This window comes from Manis pentadactyla, chromosome 6 (genome assembly GCF_030020395.1).
Source record: "Manis pentadactyla isolate mManPen7 chromosome 6, mManPen7.hap1, whole genome shotgun sequence".
In the NCBI taxonomy this organism is placed as follows: domain Eukaryota; kingdom Metazoa; phylum Chordata; class Mammalia; order Pholidota; family Manidae; genus Manis; species Manis pentadactyla.
In genome coordinates this window covers 91,049,974-91,072,686 of record NC_080024.1, presented here as the reverse complement: position 1 = coordinate 91,072,686, position 22,713 = coordinate 91,049,974, and positions in this window count along the sequence as shown.

Genomic DNA, 22,713 nt, shown 5'->3' with positions numbered 1-22,713 from the left:
TTCTCAAGTGCACATGGAACATTCTCCAGAATAGACCACATACTAGGCCACAAAAAGAGCCTCAGAAAATTCCAAAAGATTGAAATCCTACCAACCAACTTTTCAGACCACAGAGGCATAAAATTAGAAATAAACTGTACAAAGAAAGCAAAGAGGCTCACAAACACATGGAGGCTCAACAACACGCTCCTAAATAATCAATAGATCAATGACCAAATCAAAATGGGGATCCAGCAATATATGGAAACAAATGACAACAATAACACTAAGCCCCAACTTCTGTGGGACACAGCAAAAGCAGTCTTAAGAGGAAAGTATATAGCAATCCAAGCATATTTAAAAAAGGAAGAGCAATCCCAAATGAATGGTCTAATGTCACAATTATCGAAGTTGGAAAAAGAAGAACAGATGAGGCCTAAGGTCAGCAAAAGGAGGGACATAATAAAGATCAGAGAAGAAATAAATAAAATTGAGAAGAATAAAACAATAGCAAAAATCAATGAAACCAAGAGCTGGTTCTTCGAGAAAATAAACAAAATAGATAAGCCTCTAGCCAGACTTATTAAGAAGAAAAGAGAGTCAACACAAATCAACAGTATCAGAAACGAGAAAGGAAAAATCATGACAGACCCCACGGAAATGCAAAGAATTATTGGAGAATACTTTGAAAACCTATATGCTAACAAGCTGGGAAACCTAGGAGAAATGGACAACTTCCTAGAAAAATAAAACCTTCCAAGATTGACCCAGGAAGAAACAGAAAATCTAAACAGACCAATGACCAGCAACGAAATTGAAGCGGTAATCAAAAAACTATCAAAGAACAAAACCCCCGGGCCAGATGGATTTACCTCGGAATTTTATCAGACATACAGGGAAGACATAATACCCATTCTCCTTAAAGTTTTCCAAAAAATAGAGGAGGAGGGGATACTCCCAAACTCATTCTATGAAGCTAACATCACCCTAATACCAAAACCAGGCAAAGACCCCACCAAAAAAGAAAACTACAGACCAATATCCCTGATGAACGTAGATGCAAAAATACTCAACAAAATATTAGCAAACCGAATTCAAAAACACATCAAAAGGATCATACACCATGACCAAGTGGGATTCATCCCAGGGATGCAAGGATGGTACAACATTCGAAAGTCCATCAACATCATCCACCACATCAACAAAAAGAAAGACAAAAACCACATGATCATCTCCATAGATGCTAAAAAAGCATTTGACAAAGTTCAACATCCATTCATGTTAAAAACTCTCAGCAAAATGGGAATAGAGGGCAAGTACCTCAACATAATAAAGGCCATCTATGATAAACCCACAGCCAACATTATATTGAACAGCGAGAAGCTGAAAGCATTTCCTCTGAGATCGGGAACTAGACAGGGATGCCCACTCTCTCCACTGTTATTTAACGTAGTACTGGAGGTCCTAGCCACGGCAGTCAGACAAAATAAAGAAATACAAGGAATCCAGATTGGTAAAGAAGAAGTTAAACTGTCACTATTTGCAGATGACATGATACTGTACATAAAAAACCCTAAAGACTCCACCCCAAAACTACTAGAACTGATATCGGAATACAGCAAAGTTGCAGGATACAAAATCAACACACAGAAATCTGTGGCTTTCCTATATACTAACAATGAACCAACAGAAAGAGAAATCAGGAAAACAACTCCATTCACAATTGCATCAAAACAAATTAAATACCTAGGAATAAACCTAACCAAAGAAGTGAAAGACTTATACTCTGAAAACTACAAGTCACTCTTAAGAGAAATTAAAGGGGACACTAACAAATGGAAACTCATCCCATGCTCGTGGCTAGGAAGAATTAATATCGTCAAAATGGCCATCCTGCCCAAAGCAATATACATATTTGATGCAATCCCTATGAAACTACCAGCAACATTCTTCAATGAACTGGAACAAATAATTCAAAAATTCATATGGAAACACCAAAGACCCCGAATAGCCAAAGCAATCCTGAGAAAGAAGAATAAAGTAGGGGGGATCTCACTCCCCAACTTCAAGCTCTACTATAAAGCCATAGTAATCAAGACAATTTGGTACTGGCACAAGAGCAGAGCCACAGACCAATGGAACAGACTAGAGAATCCAGACATTAACCCAGACATATATGGTCAATTAATATTTGATAAAGGAGCCATGGACATACAATGGCAAAATGACAGTCTCTTCAACAGGTGGTGCTGGCAAAACTGGACAGTTACATGTAGGAGAATGAAACTGGACCATTGTCTAACCCCAAATACAAAAGTAAACTCAAAATGGATCAAAGACCTGAATGTAAGCCATGAAACCATTAAACTCTTGGAAGAAAACAGGCAAAAACCTCTTAGACATAAACATGAGTGACCTTTCTTGAACATACCTCCCCGGGCAAGGAAAACAACAGCAAAAATGAGTAAGTGGGACTATATTAAGCTGAAAAACTTCTGTACAGCAAAAGACACCATCAATAGAACAAGAAGGATCCCTACAGTATTGGAGAATATATTTGAAAATGACACATCCGATAAAGGCTTGACGTCCAGAATATATAAGGAGCTCACATGCCTCAACAAACAAAAAACAAATAACCCAATTAAAAAATGGGCAGAGGAACTGAACAGACAGTTCTCCAAAAAAGAAATACACATGGCCAACAGACACATGAAAAGATGCCCCACATCGCTAATTATCAGAGAAATGCAAATTAAAACTACAGTGAGGTATCACCTCACACCAGTAAGGATGGCTGCCATCCAAAAGACAAACAACAACAAATGTTGGCGAGGCTGTGGAGAAAGGGGAACCCTCCTACACTGCTGGTGGGAATGTAAGTTAGTTCAACCATTGTGGAAAGCAGTATGGAGGTACATCAAAATGCTCAAAACAGACTTACCATTTGACCCAGGAATTGCACTCCTAGGAATTTACCCTAAGAACGCAGCAATCAAGTTTGAGAAAGACAGATGCACCCCTATGTTTACTGCAGCACTATTTACAATAGCCAAGAATTGGAAGCAACCTAAATGTCCATCGATAGATGAATGGATAAAGAAGATGTGGTACATATACACAACGGAATACTACTCAGCCATAAGAAAAGGTAAATCCAATCATTTGCAGTAACATGGATGGGGCTGGAGGGTATTATGCTCAGTGAAACAAGCCAAGCAGAGAAAGAGAAATACCAAATGATTTCACTTATCTGTGGAATATAAGAACAAAGGAAAAACTGAAGGAACAAAACAGCAGCAGAATCACAGAACTCAAGAATGGACTAACAGGTACCAAAGGGAAAGGGACTGGGGAGGATGGGTGGGTAGGGAGGGATAAGGGGGGGTAGAAGTAGGGGGGAATCAAGATTAACATGCATGGGGGAGTAGGAGAAAAGGGAGGGCTGTACAACACAGAGAAGGCAAGTAGTGATTCTACAACATTTTGCTATGCTGATGGACAGTGACTGTAAAGGGGTTTATAGGGGAGACCTGGTATAGGGGAGAGCCTAGTAAACATAATATTCGTCATGTAAGTGTAGATTAGTGATACCAAAAACAAAGCAAAAAAAAAAAAAAAAGGGCAGCTCCTGTGTGGTAACCTCCAACGAGTTCTACACAAGGGTATAAAGGGCATATAAAAGTGTAGGCAAAGTGTCTGTTTGTGTTTATACAGAGGATCAAAGCCTAATTGGGCTACCCCGAAAATGAACTAAGATACGATATGAAAAAGAACTTCCAACATCTGCACTCTCTGGAAGACTCATGCCAGAAGATGATCATCAAAAAACCCCAACAAAGATCCATGCATTGCTACAGCTGTAGATGCACTCATCCCACCAGTTCCTGGACTTGCCATGGGAATGAGAAGGAGATATCTAAGCTGGCTTGTGCATACAGTAAAACAACAAATCTGACTGGATCTATACTGTTGGAACTCAACCAAGAATTTGGAGAAGTGCAAATTGTAGCGCTCCAAAGTCTTACAACTACAGACTATTTACTGTTAAAAGAACATATGGCATGTGAACAGTCCCCAGGAATGGGTTGTTTTAATTTGTCTGATTTCTCTCAGACTGTTCAAGTTCAGTTGGACAATATCCACCATATCATAGATAAGTTTTCACAAATGCCTAAGGTGCCTTAATGGTTTTCTTGGTTTCACTGGAGATGGCTGGTAATTACAGATCTGCTTTGGTTATGTAACTATACTCCTATTATGTTAATGTGTGTGCGCAATTTAAGTAGTAGCTTAAAACCTATATATGCTGAAGTTACTCTACAAGAAGATATGTCAAAGAAATAATCAATCTTCCCATGTTTTCTTCCGCCTGCTACTTCTATAGCTTTTCTTCTTCCTTCCTAATTACAACCCTTAAATAGAATTCGTGCCTCATATCAAATTTACCGAGTATCATAATTCTTCCAAGTGGTAAAGATACCTCAAGACAAATGCTGGGCATAGAAGCCACAGGGCATAAATATGCAAAGAAGTAAAAAGCTAACCTTTTCAAACAATAAGGCTTCCCTCTCACTTACCAACTTCACATTTCCCTGTATGGCCCTGGAAGATGACTGGTTAGCCAGAGATGGGTAAGATTCCTCAAGGGAGGAACAACCTAAAACAGGCACAGTCGCAGGGGGGCCATCAGGTGAGAAATTGGGGATCAACAGAGGTGAGGTTTAGAACCTCACCCCCCCCCGTTCTGAGAGAAATCTTCTGCATACGTGGATGTTTTATTGCCCTGGTCTAGCTTGGATTAACACATAGTCTACAGGCACACACCTGATCATCTACATTTGCTCTCTTACAACACTAAACTATGTTTTCTACCTTTATCTTGTATCTACCTACCACTTCAGCATTTTATTAAAAAGAATAATAATAAAGAGAGAAATGTGGTATCCACATATAAATCAAGTATAAAAAGCAAATGAGTATTCATATTTGAACTGACTGTTTAGAGTTCATAATGCATGAGCAAAACCGAAAGTTTCTGTGATGACTGCCCTTGTACTGTTCACCATGTAACTTATTCATTATGTAAGAATTTGTTCTACATGTAAGAACTTGTTTGTTATGCCTCAGAAGATTGGAGACTGATGAAAATTAGGCTTGGGGTGGATTAATGATTGTGCATTGAGCATTGACTCCCCTATACAAAATTTTATTGTCGTTAACAACCATTTGATCAATAAATATGAGAGATGCCCTCACAAAAAAAAGAAAAAAAAAAAAAGGACCGACTTCCAATGGTAAAAGAAATAAGTAACCGGGATGTAATGTATAGCATAAGGAATATAGTCAAGATATTGTAACAGCTTGGTACGGTGATAGCTGGAACCTAGAATTATGTATATAAATGTTCTACCACTGTGTTGTACACTTGAAACTAATGTAATGTAATACTGTGCATCAACTACCCTTCAATAAAAAATAATTACTAAAAATAAAATAAAATAAAATAAAATCTGTAATAAGAAACTTAAAAAAAAAAAAGATCATCTTTTTGTCTCCAGTGTTCTGAAATGTCACAGTGAGGTGCTTGGTTGTAGGTCCATTTTGTTTCATGGTGCTGGGCTACTTATGGGCCCATTTAATCTGTAAATTCATATCCTTTGGTTCTAGGAAATTGCTTTGAATTACTTAGTTGATGGTCTCCTCAATTTTCTGCCTTCTCTTTCATGAATGTCTTTTATTCATATATTGACCCTTCTGGGATTGGCTCTCTGATTTTCTTTTCTTTTTTATTCTTCTGTTTCCCACATCTTTGTCTTTCTGCTCTGTTTTCTAGGGTACTTTATAAACTTTCTCTTCAAACCTTTTTTTTTTTTGCTATTGTATTTTTGATATCTATGAGTTAATCTTGTTCCCTGATTTTTCCTTTTAAAATAGCACCTGTCTCTTATTTTTTTTATTTTACAATGTCTGTCTTAGGTTTCCGAGAAAAACAAATTTTGTTATTTTCTTTCTGTTCATATAGTTTCTTTTTTCCTCCAAGTGTTTGCTGTTGGTTGTGTATAATTTCTTCTCTACTTTATGTTAGGAAGTTTCTTTAGTTGATTGCTAGATATACCTGGTTGTCAGTTTCTAGTTAAGAGTAAGTAACTAAGTATGAGACCAAATGGAATTTAAGCCAGTAGGTGACATCTGTGAGCTGTGAGTCTCACTGTGGAAGAGTGACCTGACTGTGTTCTTTCATTGGAGATTCCCAGTTTTTTACCTTTACTCAGGAATTGATAGAGTTCCAGGAGAAGATTTTTCCAATCTTCTACCCAGATGGAAAAGGCCTGATTGCCATAGTTTTGGTCTCCTGGGTACAGAAGACTGAGAGGTGTGTCAGTATACAGAATGCATATATTGATTTAATTAACTTTTAGTGTGGCGGTCCTGTCCTCAACTGTACCTAGGGTTGTTAAGCCTAGAAACCCTCTGATTTACTTAGTTCATCAATGGGCTAAGGCTCTATATTTCTGCTTACCCAGTAACATAGAATATGAGATGAGATATAGGAATTGAATTGTTTCTTAAGACACTTCAACGGATCACCATTATTTTAGCTCCAGTCACACCACTTTCAGGTTTCCTTGTGCAATCATTTCCTGAGTCTTTAAGCGATTCTTCAGGATAGATTATATTGAGTCAAGTCATTTTCCATTGCCAAGGCTTCAGGTTTCTCAAGTTGATTGAGGTTTGTATTTCAGCAGTTAGATTTTTGGTTTTTAAGTTCACTAATTCGTTCTTTTTCCCATTTCCTGTACTTTTTTCTTAGATGTGATATACTTCCTTGTTTCTGGGAAGATTATTAGACAAGAATATTTACCTCTAGATGTTCCTTTTTTCTCATCATTGTTTTCCTTTAAATACTTGAACATATAACTCTTTAACATCTGTGTCTGATAATTCCACAGTGTTTATTATTCCTGCATCTCCATCTGTTTGTTTTTCTTCTGGGTATAAATTACATTTTCCTGCTTCTTGGTATGTCTAATACAGGCATGCCTCAGAAATATTTCAGTTTGGTTCCAGACCACTGGAGTAAAGCAAAGTTTGCAATAGAGCGAATCAAATGAATGTTTTGGTTTACCAGGGTATATACAAGTTAATTTAAACTATACCTTAGTCTTTTAAGTGTGCAAGAGTATTATGTCAGAAAATAAATACTACATATACCTTTATTAAAAAATACTTTATTGCTAAATATGCTAACCATCATCTGAGCTTTCAGCAAGTCATAATCACTGATCATAGGTCACTGTAACGAATACAATAATAATGCAAAAGTTTGTAATGTGAGAATTATGAAAATGTGATAGAGACATAAAGTAAGCAGATGTTTGTGGGAAAATGGCACCAATAAACTTGCTTGATGCAGGGTTGTCACAATCTTTCAATTTTTAAAAAATGCAGTATCTGTAAAACTTAAGAAAGCAGCGACCAATAAGACAAGGCATGCCTGTAACTTTTCTTTTTCCCTGGATACTGGTCATTGTCAACATTACATTGTCAGGTATCTGGATTTTGTTGTCCTCCTTTAAAGAATTTTGAGCTTTGGAAGGTAGTTAAATGACTTACAGTTCTGTTTGCTTTTTTCAAGTTTTGCTAGGGTGGGTATTAAAATATAATCATTACACTAGAGATAGTTTCTAGCCTCACTACTAAGGTATGGTCCTGCTAAGGTCTCCACTGAATATCTTGAATGTTTAATGAAAACTCTGCACTTTGGCTGGTGGAAATCTGATTGATTCTATGACCTATGTGAGCTCTGGGAACCATTCAGCTCACACTTCCCTAGTCATTCTTTGCCCAGCTTTGTAAAATTTGACCCAGTGCCCACACATCTTAGTGTCTAGCAAAGACTTAGTGACATTCCTGTGTAAATTGAGCTTTAGTTTTCTACACAGCTTCCTTCTCTCTGGAACTTTGCCCCACACCTTCCAGAAACCTCAGATTTCTTGAATTCTAATTTCTGTCTCCTCTACTCAGCAAGGCAGGTATGCTCTGCTTGGGATCTATGTCCCTGTTTTGCACTCCAGAATGTGTCTCACAACAGAAAGCCAGGAGATCATAGGCCTCATCTCATTCATTTCCCCTCTCAGGCACCACAGTCCTATGTTGCCTGTTGTCCAGTAACTGAATACAGTTTTATATATTTTGGCCAGTTTTCTAGTTGTTTTAAATGAAAGGTACATATGGATCCTGTTACATTATAGCTGGAAGCAGTAGTCAACATACTTAGTTTGAAATTCTATTCTGATTATATTTTAAGTCTTTCTTTGGTTGTGTTCATTTGTTTAACTTGTCTTCTGTCTTGAACAGGCTTTACATTCCTCAAGATTTTGCTCATTCTTTCATTGTATATGCATATTTAATACTGAAATTCCTTATTGTCTATCTCTTCTGCTTCTGGACTGCTTGGGAAGAGGGCTAAGACCTGCCATTGGAGTTTTTACGTGTTTTTTAGTGGCAGTAAAAGAGCGAGTAGAATATATTTCTGGGCTACATATCCTGGTGGCTGATCTTCTGGGAACCAAAGCTTCCCTTTCTAAGTGTCACCAGCTACTGAGGATTCTGCCCTGTCTCTAAGGTCTTAATATGCATTATTCCCTCCTGGTGTCATAGGCCCTCGGTCACTGCCAGGTGTATTGGTGGGGAATGAATATGGGCTCATTTGACTTGGCTGCACCCACTGTGGTAGTCCAAGTAACAGTGCTGTTCACTTTCCCTTCCTGTTCCTGTATTCCACCTGTGGCCAAGGGGCAATGGCAAATCTGTTGCTGTTTTGTGTGTGTCTCTTACTTTGGAAGATCCATGTTCATCTCAGCCTGTTATTTTCCTCTTCATATTTTTAATTTGTTTTAGGTAACAGAGTATTCGCAGTTTCTAGCTCTTCAATTCCTTTTGTTCTTGTGTGACCACTAATTAATTTTCTGTCATTTCCAGGATTTGATGTAGATGGGGGAAACTAGCCAGTTCTCAGTCTGCCACCTTGAAACAGGCAGGATAATCCCTTTTGAGCCTGTCTCTGATCAACCATTTTTTTTGGTATCATTAATCTACAATTACATGAAGAATATTATCTTTACTAGGCTCCCCCCTTCACCAAGTACTCCCCACAAACCCCATTACAATCACTGTCCATCAGTGTAGTAAGATGCTATAGAATCACTACTTGTCTTCTCTGTGTTGTACAGCCCTCCCTGTGCCCCCACATTATACATGCTAATTGTAATGCCCCTTTTCTTTTTCCCCACCCTTATCCCTCCCTTCCCACCCATTCTCCCCAGTCCCTTTCCCTTTGTTAACTGTTAGTAAAATCTTGGGTTCTGTGATTCTGCTACTGTTTCATTCCTTCAGTTTTTCTTTGTTCTTATACTTCACATATGAGAGAAATCAGTTGCTACTTGTCTTTCTCCGCCTGGCTTATTTCACTGAGCATAATACCCTCTAGCTCCATCCATATTGCTGCAAATGGTAGGATTTGTTTTCTTCTTATGGCTGAATACTATTCCATTGTGTATATGTACCACATCTTCTTTATCCATTCATCTACTGATGGACACTTAGGTTGCTTCCATTTCTTGGCTACTGTAAATAGTGCTGCGATAAACATAGGGGTGTATCTGTCTTTTTCAAACTGGGCTGCTGTATTCTTAGGGTACATTCCTAGAAGTGGTATTCCTGGGTCAAATGATATTTCTATTTTGAGCTTTTTGAGGAACCTCCATATTGCTTTCCACAATGGTTGAACTAATTTACATTCCCACCAGCAGTGTAGGAGGGTTCCCCTTTCTCCACAACCTCGCCAACATTTGCTGTTGTTGGTCTTCTGGATGGTGGCGATCCTTACTGGTGTGAGGTGATATCTCATTGTGGTTTTGATTTGCATTTCTCTGATGAGTAGCAATGTGGAGCATCTTTTCATGTGTCTGTTGGCCATCTGAATTTCTTCTTTGGAGAACTGTCTGTTCAGCTCCTCTGCCCATTTTTTATTTGCATTATTGCTTTTTGTTTGTTTTCTCAACCATTTTTAAACGGATATGCTTTCCACTATTACCAGGGTTTCAGTGTGTGTGTGTGTGTGTGTGTGTCTGTGTCTGTGTGTGTTTGCGTGCGTGTGTGTGTGTGTGTTAATAAATATCCAGTTTCACTGTTGGTAAACATTAAATAGCATAACATTTTCCCTTGGCTTCTTTATCCCGTGTGGGCCAATTTATTTGGCTCTTCATTCAAGAAATAATTATTGGGGCTCTTATCTAGGTACTTGAGGAGGAGGGTACTATCTAAAGGGAGAATTAAAGATATAACTATGCTATAATACTATAATAGGTGATGTGATAAGAGCTATTAGATAGTACAAGAAAAGTTTTGCAGAAAGTTAAGTTAAATAGACAGTCCTTAACAAGCAGAGATAATATTTGCAGGGTGTAGAGTCACAAACTCAGTGGCAATGTAGTACCTGGTGAAAGTTGCCAGTGACCTAATGGCTGAATCTACTTGCTTCTTTTTAGTCCTTCTTTGTCTTCACTGAGGCGAGTTGACACTTAGCAAGCACTCTCTTTCTCTTGGAAATTCTCTTCTGTGACAGGTTTCTTTTCCTGCTTTTAAGACTTATCTTTCTGTCTCATTTTCCTGTCCCCTACCAGTTCTAGACATTCTGTCAATGTCTGTGTCTGTATTCCAATGGCTTCAATGTCTCTAGGAAGATGATTCACAAATCTTTGACCTGAGCTTTCACATTAGGCTGAACTCCAGATCCTTACTTACTGCTGCTTTGATTATCTGGAAAATGAATTACAAATCTGAGCCCTTTAATTCTCATCTTCTAAATAGGCTCTTCCTGTGTTCAGAAGTCTGTCACCAGTCTCTCCATTCTTATCACTGCAGAGTATCTTTGACTCATCTTTCTTCTTTATGTTTATTTCATCTGCTCTCCTTATATTTCCATTGTCTAACCCTAATTTAGGCCCTCATTAATTCATTTCCAGCTCATGAGTGGCATTTCACATGCTTTCCTGCGTCTGGTATTTCCTTTATGGGTCTATCCTATGCACAGGTGCCAGTTTCATCTAAAGCTGGTGCATTTATATTCTCATGGTTTTCTCTGGTGCAAAGTTCCATTATCAGTTAATGTAGCTTTCTCCTACTCCACTGTGATTTCCTCAAGGGCAGGACGTACCTTACTCCTTTTTCATATCTTCAGTACCAAGTTAACTGTCTGGCACATAATAGGCACTCAGTAGTTGAGTGAATGAGCTAGGACTTGTTTTGTTTCTAAGGTGTATTATGTTTTTTATTAAGGTATCGATATACAATCTTATGAAGGTTTCACATGAGCAGCATTGTGGTTACAACATTCACTCATATTATTGGATCCCCCCCTTAACCCATTGCTGTCACTGTCTGTCCATCAGCATAGTCAGATGCTGTAGAGTCACTACTTGTCTTCTCCATGCTGTTCTGCCTTCCTTTGACCCACCTACATTATGTGTGCTAATTGTAGTGTCCCTTATCGCTCCCTACATACCCACCCTCCCCAATCCCTTCCCTTTGGTAACTTCTAGTCCCTTCTTGGAGTCTGTGAGTCTGCTGCTGTTTTGTTCCTTCAGTTTTGCTTTGTTGTTATACTCCACAAACAAGGGAAATTATTTGGTACTTGTCTTTCTTCTCCTGGCTTATTTCACTGAGCAAAATAGTCTCCAGCTCCATCCATGTTGTTGCAAATGATAGGATTTGTCTTCTTCTTATGGCTGAATAATATTCCATTGTGTATATGTATCACCTCTTCTTTATTATTTCATCTACTGATGGACACTTAGGCTGCTTCCATATCTTGGCTATTGTATATAGTGCTGTGATAAACATAGGGATACATATGTCTTTTTGAATCTGGGATCTTGTTTTCTTTGGGTAAATTCTTAGGAGTGGAATTCCTGGGTCAAATGATATTTCTATTTTTAGTTTTTTGAGGAACCTCTACATTGCTTTCCACAAAATGGTTGAATTAATTTACATTCCCACCAACAGTGTAGGAATTTTCCCCTTTCTCCACATCCTCACCAGCATTTGTTGTTCCTTGTCTTTTGGATGTTGACCATCCTAACTGGTGTGAGGTGATATCTCATTGTGGTTTTAATTTGCATTTCTCTGATAATTAGTGATGTGAAGAAGCATCTTTTCATGTGCCCGTTGGCCATCTGAATTTCTTCTTTGGAGAAGTGTCTGTTCAGATCCTCCACCCATTTTTTAATCAGGTTGTTTGCTTGTTGGGTGTTGAGGCATGTGAGCTCTTTACATATTTTGGATGTTAACCCCTTATCGGGTATGTCATTTACAAATATATTCTCCCATACTGTAGGATGCCTTTTTGTTCTGCTGATGGTGTCCGTTGCTGTTCAGAAGCTTTTTAGTTGGGTGTAGTCCCATTTCATTTTTCTTTTGTTTCCCTTGCCCGAGGAGATGCGTTCAGGAAAAAATTGCTCATGTATACATTCAAGAGATTTTTGCCTATGTTTTCTTCTAAGAGTTTTTTGGTTTCATGACTTGCATTCAGGTCTTTGATCCATTTCGTGTTCAATTTTGTGTATGGATTTAGACAATAATTCTAAGGTATATTATTTTTAAGATGTAGACTAGTCAGGCAGTCATTACTGGTATATAAATAGATTTTATTTTCAAAAACTTTCTGATAATGGACTATTAAATTTTGAATATTGATTTAACTGATTCATAAAAAGTAGGCAGTACCTTGAGAATCAAAAAACCCATTTTCATCATAGTAAGACAATATATTTAATGTTTGTCACAGTGTCAAACAAATATATGAAATTCTGTTTTCACTAAAGGCACTGAGAAAAAGGGAAACATTATTTTAACATATTGGATACATGGCATACAGCTCATTTTCTAAGTGACTGCTGTCAGCATTTCTGCTAAAAGAGCAGTATTATAATCATTGATTTCAGAAAATGCAAATATGCTTGGAATGAGAAAAGCTCTGTTACATACTCACCTGTCAGTTTATTTCCAAATTTATATTCTAAATGTACAGTATGTGCATGTATGTACATGCTGCGAAATATGAAGAAATCTTAAGAAGAGGAAAACTGAAAGATTCAGAAACTGTCATGTTTTCCTTCCATTAATTTAAGGAATTTGTCTAAAAAACCTAACACTGTTTTCTTGATTAACTCACTTAAAAGCTTTCTGGGCCTCTATTATTTGTTTTTAATATAATATAAATAGCATAGTTAAAAAGAAATTAGAACCATGAAACCCATTTTCATTTTGTGTTCATTCTTCACTTACATATTTTTCCTTTTTTAAAATGTGTGTATAATTTATTACAGTGAAGTACACAATCCTTAATTTTAGAGCTTGATGAATTTTCTACATATGTATCCTCATAGATAACCATCTTCTAGTGCAGGCTATAGAACATTTCCATCATCCTGACCCTCATGCTCCCTCCCACTCAGTATCACCACAAGAGTGATCCTTAGCCCATGTCCATCACCATAGTTTGCTTATTTTATAATTTCTGATAACTTCAATAATGCTCTTTTGTGTCTACTTCTGTTATTCAACCTTATGTCTGTGAGATTCATCCGTGATCTTCATTGCTTATTATATATTTTTAAGTTTACCTTTTTTCACAAAACTAACACATGTATTGAGGACATTTAGAAAATATGTAAAAGGTGAGGAGAAAGGAGAAAGAGACCTTTAGTACCCCAAGACAAATGTTCCTAAGCTTTGTTTACTTCCACTTCTATTCTTGATATATACATGTAGTTTTCTATATTTGAAATGATAATATATGTTACTATGTATCCATTTCTTACAACATAGCATGTAAATATTTTTACAGTCACCAGAAAGGCCAGTTGTCTTTCTGCTTAGCTCTGGCTGAAATTACTAATGAGCTGGGATTTTCATTTTTTTCAGTTGTAATTCATCGGATGTTGTGTGTCACTCACTGTTCCAGTCACTGTTCTAGGTGCTAAGAGAAGAGAGAGAGGGCAAGACAGGCAAGCTCCCTGCACTTATGGAGGTTGCATTCTATACTGGGGAGCAGTGGACATCAACCAATGAAAAGTAAAGAAGGAATTGTCAGGTAGCAGTAAGCACTGTGAAGAAGATATGTGGACTTAAAGCTGCAGGACTTTCATATACAGTTGGTAGTGTATTACCAAGTAATGTCAAAATACCCCATGATCCAGAAATTTCACTCTGCTTCATGTACGTATAAATCAGGATGCACTTAAAAGAATGTTCATGGCAATATTATTTTTAATAGTGCCAAATTGGAAACACCAAATGTCCACCAACAGTAGAATGGATAAATGAGTTGTAGTGTATTCAGCTGAAATACTGTACAGCCACAGAAACAATGTGCTGCACTCTGTGATTGATTCTTATGAACATTCCACTGAGGGAAGGAAAACAAATGAAGAAGAACACATTCTATTTATAAAAATCCCAAAACTAGGTAAAAACTAAGCTATATTGCTTGAGGATACATACTTAGATAGTAAAATTATTCTAAAAAGAGAGAGAGAGAGAGAAGCAAAAAAGTAAAAGTCAGAATAGGGTTTCCTCTGGGGAAACTGAGTGGTAGTGACCAGGAGGGTGAATGTTGGGGAGGTGCTTCTCAAATGCTGGAAATGTTCCATTCTTGACCTTAATAGCAGTTATATAGCAGTCTGTAATGATTGATTAAACTACATATTTACATTTTAGGCACTTCTCCATTTGTGATTTATATTTCAAAGAAATGGGATGATGGTATAAGTATAGTGTGTGTGTGTGTGTGTGTGTGTGTGTGTGTGTGTGTGTGTGTGATTTGACAGCCTCATACAGTTGACATACATTTCCTCATATCTCTTTGTAATCCTTCCCTCCCGCCTCTTCCTCCGTAACCCCTCGGCCCTGGGCAATCACTGATCTGCATTCTGTCACTATAAATGAGCTTTCAGAATTCCAGAATTCTATTTAATGGAATCATATAGTATGTCCTCTTAATTTGTCTGGTTTCTTTTACTCAGCACAATCATGCTGAGACTTATCCTTGACACTGCATTTGACAGTAGTTCATTTCTTTTGATGCTGAGTTGTATTTGCTGTTTGGCCATCCCACAATTTGTTTATCCATTCTCCTAGCTGGTGGATATTTGGGTTGTTTCCAGTTTCTGGCTATTACAAATAAAATTGTTACAAACATTCATGTATAAATCTGTGTGTGGATACATGCTTACTTTTCTCTTGGCTAAATACCTATGAATGGAATAGCTGGATCATATGATAGATGTTTATTTAACTTTCTAAGAAATACAAGTGTATTCTTGTATCTCTCTAATACTTTATGAAAGTATTCTCAAGTCAGTTAATATATTCCTATAAAATTATTTTAAATGACTGTGTAGATGATGTGTTTAACCAATTATTTCTAGGTAGTCATTTAGTGTTTTCCATTACTACAAACAATATTATGATGAATTTACTTGAAACTAAATCTTTGAACATGTTCTTACTTACTTCTTTAAGATAAATGACTAGAAATCAAAGCTTGGCCAAACATTAAAGCTTTTGTTATAGATTGCCTTCTAGACATATGACAAATTAAGTCTTTATCAATGAGAACTTTTCATTTGTGTTCTAGATTTATGTCAGATACAGTTAGTCAAAACTGTATGTTAGATAGTCAAAATACTCCTTTTGTGTAATGAAGCATTTTTTATTTTACTTTATTTAGAATTTATAGATGAAAATAAGTCTAGTCTTAAAACTCGTTTATTCTATTCATATTATATAGTAAATGAAATTTATCTTTCTGAATAAAGTGTACCTATGAAAGAATTACCCTTGGAATTAGGGGATCTGTAAAAAGATAAATTGTGAAGAGATAAAAGATAAATAAGTTGTAGAATAGTAATATACGCTATGATGGCATTTATGTTTTCAAATAAATATTTTTACTAATTAATGCTTTACTATTTAAAGCAGTTTATATAATGTATGGTTCCTATTGAGAGGTGATAGATGATTGCTACATTTACATAGCAAATATATTTATACATATTTATTTTCATTCTGCATACATACTTTCATAGACTTAAAGAAAAATTTAGAAAATATGAATTGCTATACTGTGATGTGTCTAATGGATGGGATTACAGGCAAATTTTCTTTGTACTTTGTTTCTTCTGTGTTTGAAGTTTTTTCACAATGAGTATACACAGCTTTAACTATTGGAGAAAATATTATATTTTCTTTTGGAGAAATATAAGAGAGCTCTGCAGTTATGTTCAGAAGACATTTTAGAATGTAGATCTTTTGGAGAAGGTCCAGCTTAGATAAGAGGCTATGACAAGTGTATCCTAGTGCTGGAATATATGTCTTCTTTACCAATCTTGGCTTTCCAGTCATTGTTTGTGTTCCTGAATTGGTAGTCAGCAAAATGAATACTTTTTATTCTTCCCTAAATTCTGTCATGCTACACATATATTGTAACTGATATGTTATGTAGCTTGTCAGTTCTAGCTTTCTAGCACTGGTTATATTTCAGCATACTGCAGCTGGTTCAGGGAGTGTCACATAGTTTCACTCTTTTTTTTCTGTACATTTGTCTCTCCATCTGTGTGTTCAGCATTTTGTTGGTGCTTGCACATATTCCATGTATCTATCTATACTCTCACTTTGAATTGGTTAGTCATGCACTGTGTACAGTTTAGCTGGTGACCATTGTGTTCTAAAATAATATTGTTGAAAATATGTAACAAATAATTTCTTCCCAGATTGGATAACTTTTATCTTCAAAGATAACTATAGGTAGCCAAGTGAAAATATTTGAATACCCAAAGTTTATGGTACTGTAGTGGAAAAGTCACTTAAATAGATACCAGGAGACCCATGTAATTGTCCTAGCTCTATTATGCACTTAGGAAGTAGCATCATCTACTTCAGGCTAACAGTACTTGATGGTGAGGTAACCTAACCAGGGTTGAACATGAGGATTAAGCTACATGATGCATGTGAGAGTATTTTATAAATGCTAAAGGACCAGATGGGTGCAGTTCTGACATCTACACCTGCTTCTATTACTGTGCTAACTGGGAGTCCTTGTGATGGCACGTGTGCTGGTGATGGCCTCACGGTGGTAGTGGGAGGACAGAAGGGAGGCATCGCTAGTACATTTTCAACATCACTTTTTCATAAGCAAGATCTTTATTTCTCCAGAATAGTTTCTTCGTTAAAAAAAAGCACTGTTCTAGGAGCACTCTGAAGTATTTACACATCCAGAAGCTGATCTAGGGAGTGAAGAGAGACAGAAAAATACTGTTTAGTGATTTACTTATAAATGTTAATTCAAGACATATACAAACACAGTAGTTTCTTCTCAATACTAGCTATGAACAGCTCATTAGTAAGTCCTGAAATCTTTATTGCTTTGCTGTGACTCTGTAGACACTTTCTCCATAAAACAATGCATTAGGGGATGTACATGCCTTATATCAATTACTAACCAGCTAAAATATCACCTGCTATCCTTAATTTAAGTATATTTTCTGAATTTTAGCTACAGCAGTTCTATTTTTCTCCTTTTCTTTGGATGGAGGGGTCGAGGGGGTCTTTATTGAGCAACCAGATTTCAACTCATGACTTGTTTAAATATCTCTGTTCAAAAGTTTCTGAACAATTGGAAGAAAATCCCTGATTTATCAGAAGCACATGACTATCAGTAGTTACCTCTTATACTTGCTGTTCTTTAAGATATTGAGAGAAGAACTTTGACTGCTGTGATTAAAGTCAATTAGTAAAAGCCTTCATGAAAATAGCATTCCCCTAAAAAGCAGAAATGCTTCTTGCTTATCATTTTAAAAATATTTATTGTACACCAATTACAGAAATTACAATGATGAATGCTCTAGTAGAGTTATCTCTTGCATAGTTATTAGTTTGGGTAAGTAAAGGTTCAGCCTCATTATCTAAAAATATTATAAACATTTTGTTGATCTTAAATAATCATTCTCAGCCACTTCTATTTGTTCAGACTTCTAGTAATTCAAACATCGAAATATAAATTCTTTGAAATGATTGTTGCTTGTTTTTCCTAGGTTATTTATGTTTAAAATAGGAAAAATGCTTTTCATAAGTTTAAATAAGGTAAATGAAAGTAAAAATAAGCTTAAAGTAGAGTTGTATTCAATATAGCTAAAACCAAAGTGAGCTCTACTTTTATGTTTACCTAATAATATGTCTGCTCTTGGAAGGCAAGAGTTTTCTAGAAAGAGTACTGTTTCATCATGAATTTCAGCATGGGGGAAAAATTGTATCTTTTACCTTTGATTTTATATATAAATTGATTTCTTTTATGCTCTAGTGGACCTCTTTTGCCTTGTTAAGAGACACTTGAACTCACTTCTGAGTTCCAGTTAGATTTATGATACTGTTAAGTTGTCTCAAACTATATATTCTTTGCTGAAACATTTAATATTTTACCACCACCTGCAAGGAAGATTGTTCTTTAACTCACTAAAGTAAAATTAAAGGTAATTTAAATTTGAGTTATTAATTTCGTGATCTGTAGGAATTAGGTTTTAACTGAGCTCTAGTGGGAAACTTGCTTGTTTTCAGTTTCAGTGTTTTTTTAAGATAATGTTCTTATTTCTTTGTTACATCATCAACAGACATGAACTAGGTGGGTGTGTCATCATTACCCTACAGTATGGCAGGCACTTCGGTCTGACCAATCTGCTTTGGTGTAGCACGTCGTGACTTTGGCTTTGTTGGTGGCATATACGATACTCTGGTTGGGGAGACTTTGCAGGCTCTGTAGCTTTCTTTTGGTGGGCTGATGATTTTAATGGAAGTAATTTGCTGCTCCAAAAGTCTTGCATAAATACTACATTAGCTGTACCAAGGATCCAATATCAGCTTTCTTTACAAATGTATAACCTTATGACTGAAGATAATACATAGGTGCTTCTAAGGTCTCTAGACACTCTATTTCTTAAAATATCTGTCTAATTTATTGGGTATACAATGAAAAACATATAGTAATAAAAGGGATGAATATTAGTTATGTGTATATGCATTAAATATATAGATATATAAACAAATCATATCCTGAGTTAATATAGAAAACATATAATTTCAAATCTTGTCACTGGATACACTAAATCTATGTAAAATTGGTGGCTAAGGAGGTATGGCCACAATTAATCACTTCTGACTGTTTAACATCTTTATAGTCATCATATGGGTTATTTGTTTTGGTGCGGTGGGATGGGGGGTGGAAGAATGACAGTAATTGGTTGAACACCAAAATCAAATCTCCTAGTTTGTAGTCTTGCCAAAAATCCTGGCGACAGTATGTCATTAATGTCATCTTTGGGCTGTTGGCTGCCTGTGGCTTACCACACCAATTTTAAACAAGTTATTAAAAACATGGGTCACTTAAATATGAGTAGAGTAACTTATAAAGAATAATTTGTGTAACAGGGCATTTAACTAATATAAGTTCTTGGAAAGACAAAACCAATCAGATTCAGATGGTTAGAAAATCTAATTTTTACACTTGCTTATAATGCTAATAAACAATAACTGACATTTATTGAATAATTACCATGCACTGGGCACACTACTAACGGTCTTGTCTGTTTTGTCCCATTTAAACCTCACATTGGTGAATGTTATTATCCTCCTATACATGAGGAAAGGAAGATTCAGTAGCAAAGTAATTTGGTCCATGATATAACATAGTTAATAAATGGAAAAACAGGTAGGATTCAAACCCTGATGTACCTTGATTTAAAAAATCCGTGCTCTTAACCATCACAGTAGTGTTTCTCAAAGTATGTTTTGTAGACCACAGACATAAACATTATATTAGATAACTATATTAAAAGATTTCTAGGCATTTTTAACAAGTCTCCCAGACTGACTCTTCAGAACACTACAGTGTGAGAACCACTGCACTATGCTGTACTTTGGCAGCTTGAGTAGGTGAAGACCAGTAAGGGCTGATGGGTAGGAAGATGAGGAATATTCTGATGTTAGAAATGAAATATATGAAATTTTTGAAATATGACTAAGTGCCATACAGACTGGCAATATTTGTAATTTTGGAAAATACAGGTTGTGGTATAGAAGACTTGGCTGACTTTAAGGTCTAAATTAAAGATTGAGACTTATGCTGAAGAAGAGAAGGATGTTCCCAGTAGACTGAACAGAACTGGGTGCTAACTTTTCCTGCTCCATTAAAGACATTGCCCATACCTATATCCTAACACTGAAACATTGTATTTCAACTGTCTCTTTTCCTTCATTAAGCTGTATCCTTGAGACTGGATTCTGGTTTATTCATTGTTTGTGTCTCCATCTCTTAGTTTAGTCCCTAATACATAGAGATCCTTAATAAATGTCAAATTGTCTCACTTTTTTCTTTTAAAACTCTTGGAAGCTACAACCTGGAATCCTGTCTTAGCCAACTTTTAGCAGTTTGAGAGCCTTGAGCCTCACCTTCCTGTCTAAACCCACAGATCCAAGGAGGAGCTTCAAGTTGTCACTTAGCTTCCATGAACCGACCATTGAAGTCTAACCCAGCCTTGAATCCTCAGTCTTTCCATGTGCCCCAAGAAGAAAGTTTCCAGGAAAACACAGCAGCTTCTCTTCCCTCCTACTCAGTAATACTGAAAGAGGGCTCAGTAACTTGACTCTCAACCCTGGGACGACCTACCCTTCAGCTCCACCAGAAGGGCCACCCCAAAAGCAGAACAGACAGGAGACCATTCAACAGTAGAGGTAATAGAAAAAGACGTTGTTACTTCAGTTCTGAAAAGAGAGTTAACTTGGAGAGCCTTCAGTCACAGTATACATCATAAAAATGACTTCAGACTTGACTTTAAATGTTGTCATTTCTGGAATAGTTCTGGGAACCATCAAGTGAAAAAAGTAGCCTCTCATTCCTACTCCTACTCAGGTCAGCAGCACTCAGTAACTTGACCCTCAGGCCTGGTGCCACCCTGCTCTGCACTAGAAGAACTTCCCCAAGGCAAAAGACAAAATAAAAAACCCTAAAGGAGAGTGGTAGGAAACAAAATGGCATTTTCAGGGAAAAGTTCCAACTGTGGTTTAATGAAGGCTTGTCCTCCTCAGTGACAGTTAGTCAGTTGCAGCAACAGGACGCTGACTTATGCCAAAGAATTGTATCAGAAAGTAGATTCTATCCAGTTTCATTGCTAGTACCAATATGTTCTACCAGTAATTTTAGGATTATCGTGGGGCAAGCCGGGAGGTTTCTGTGATTTGAATTGTTTTTTTCTTTCTTAAATTTGTCTTCCTCCATGTATCTGCAATTTATATATCATTTATATAGATTATGCACCTTTCTGATTTCACTTTGCTTAATTCCACTTTATTAATTAGCCATTTTTTGGCACTTGCATATGTGCTTTAGAATTCTGAAGCCAATTATAAGATGAAATCCACTGTTAAGAATTTAAAACAAAAGAAACTGTGGAGAAAGCAAAAATAAATTGTTTTGAAAAAACATGATTGTGATAAAGTGTATTTTAGTAAATGTTTATTGCTCCATGTTAATGATTTTACTGTTTCCTCTTCAAGGGATTTCTGCTCTTGTTCCAGTGTTTTTTAGTACAGAATAAACATGTTTAAAGGGGAGAAAAAACTCTGAGAAACTCTAGTCATGGGGCAAATCCTTGTGGAGAAACAAAAAAGGAAAAAAGCCCTATAGGTCAGGATTAGAGTAGCTGATATCCTTCTCTCTGCTACACATTTCATTTACTTGCTAAAACCTCTCATTGTTCTATGATCTCCTATGCTACAGGTTTTTACTCTTTGCAATATAAAATGATCCAAGATTTGAATCTTTATTATTCAAACACTATCTGGCTCTTGTCAGCTGTTTTAGGCAAAATAGGTACTGGTTAGCTGTCCCTTTTTCCTGTCTTGTTTCTAAAATTAGTTATATGACTTTGTCATTTGGTATCCTGTTTATAGTTTGAGCTATATAAAAACCCAGTTATGAGTTATTTAAAATGAAAGGTGAATTCTTTCATATGTGCTATGTATAATCAGCATAAAAGAACTTTTTAACACATAGTTTTAAAGCTCTGAGACAGGCATCTCAAGTAGATTTTAAATCAGTTATCCACACCTAAATGTAAGTGAGAATTGTACATTTTTCTGCTTGTCATCAACTGCCTCTTCTCCTTGGTCTTAACCATGTTTCACTAACCATGTCCGTCTGTTGTGTCTTATTAAGAATTTGTACACCCATCAGCTTCACACTTTTACAGGAGTATAGTACAAAAGCTTCACGGTGAATATGACTTCATGTTTTCTGAGATGAAGTTTTCCTCTCCGGGTAAGCACTGGTTTTATTTTTTACTATAGATGTAGACCCTTTAGAAGATGACTATGAGTATGAAATATGATTTCGGAATACACATTCCTTTGAGAAAAATTTAATGAGAATATTTAAAGCATTCTGCAATGTAGCCAACAATTTATTAGACTTCTCAGTGGCTCCTTGAATTTGAGTATACATATATATGATATTTGAGGGATAGGTACATATATATGATATTTGAGGGACAGGTTTTGCTTAAGTTAAATGAAAAATTTTTTTCTTCTTCCTTTCATCACCTGACCTACCAGTACAATCTG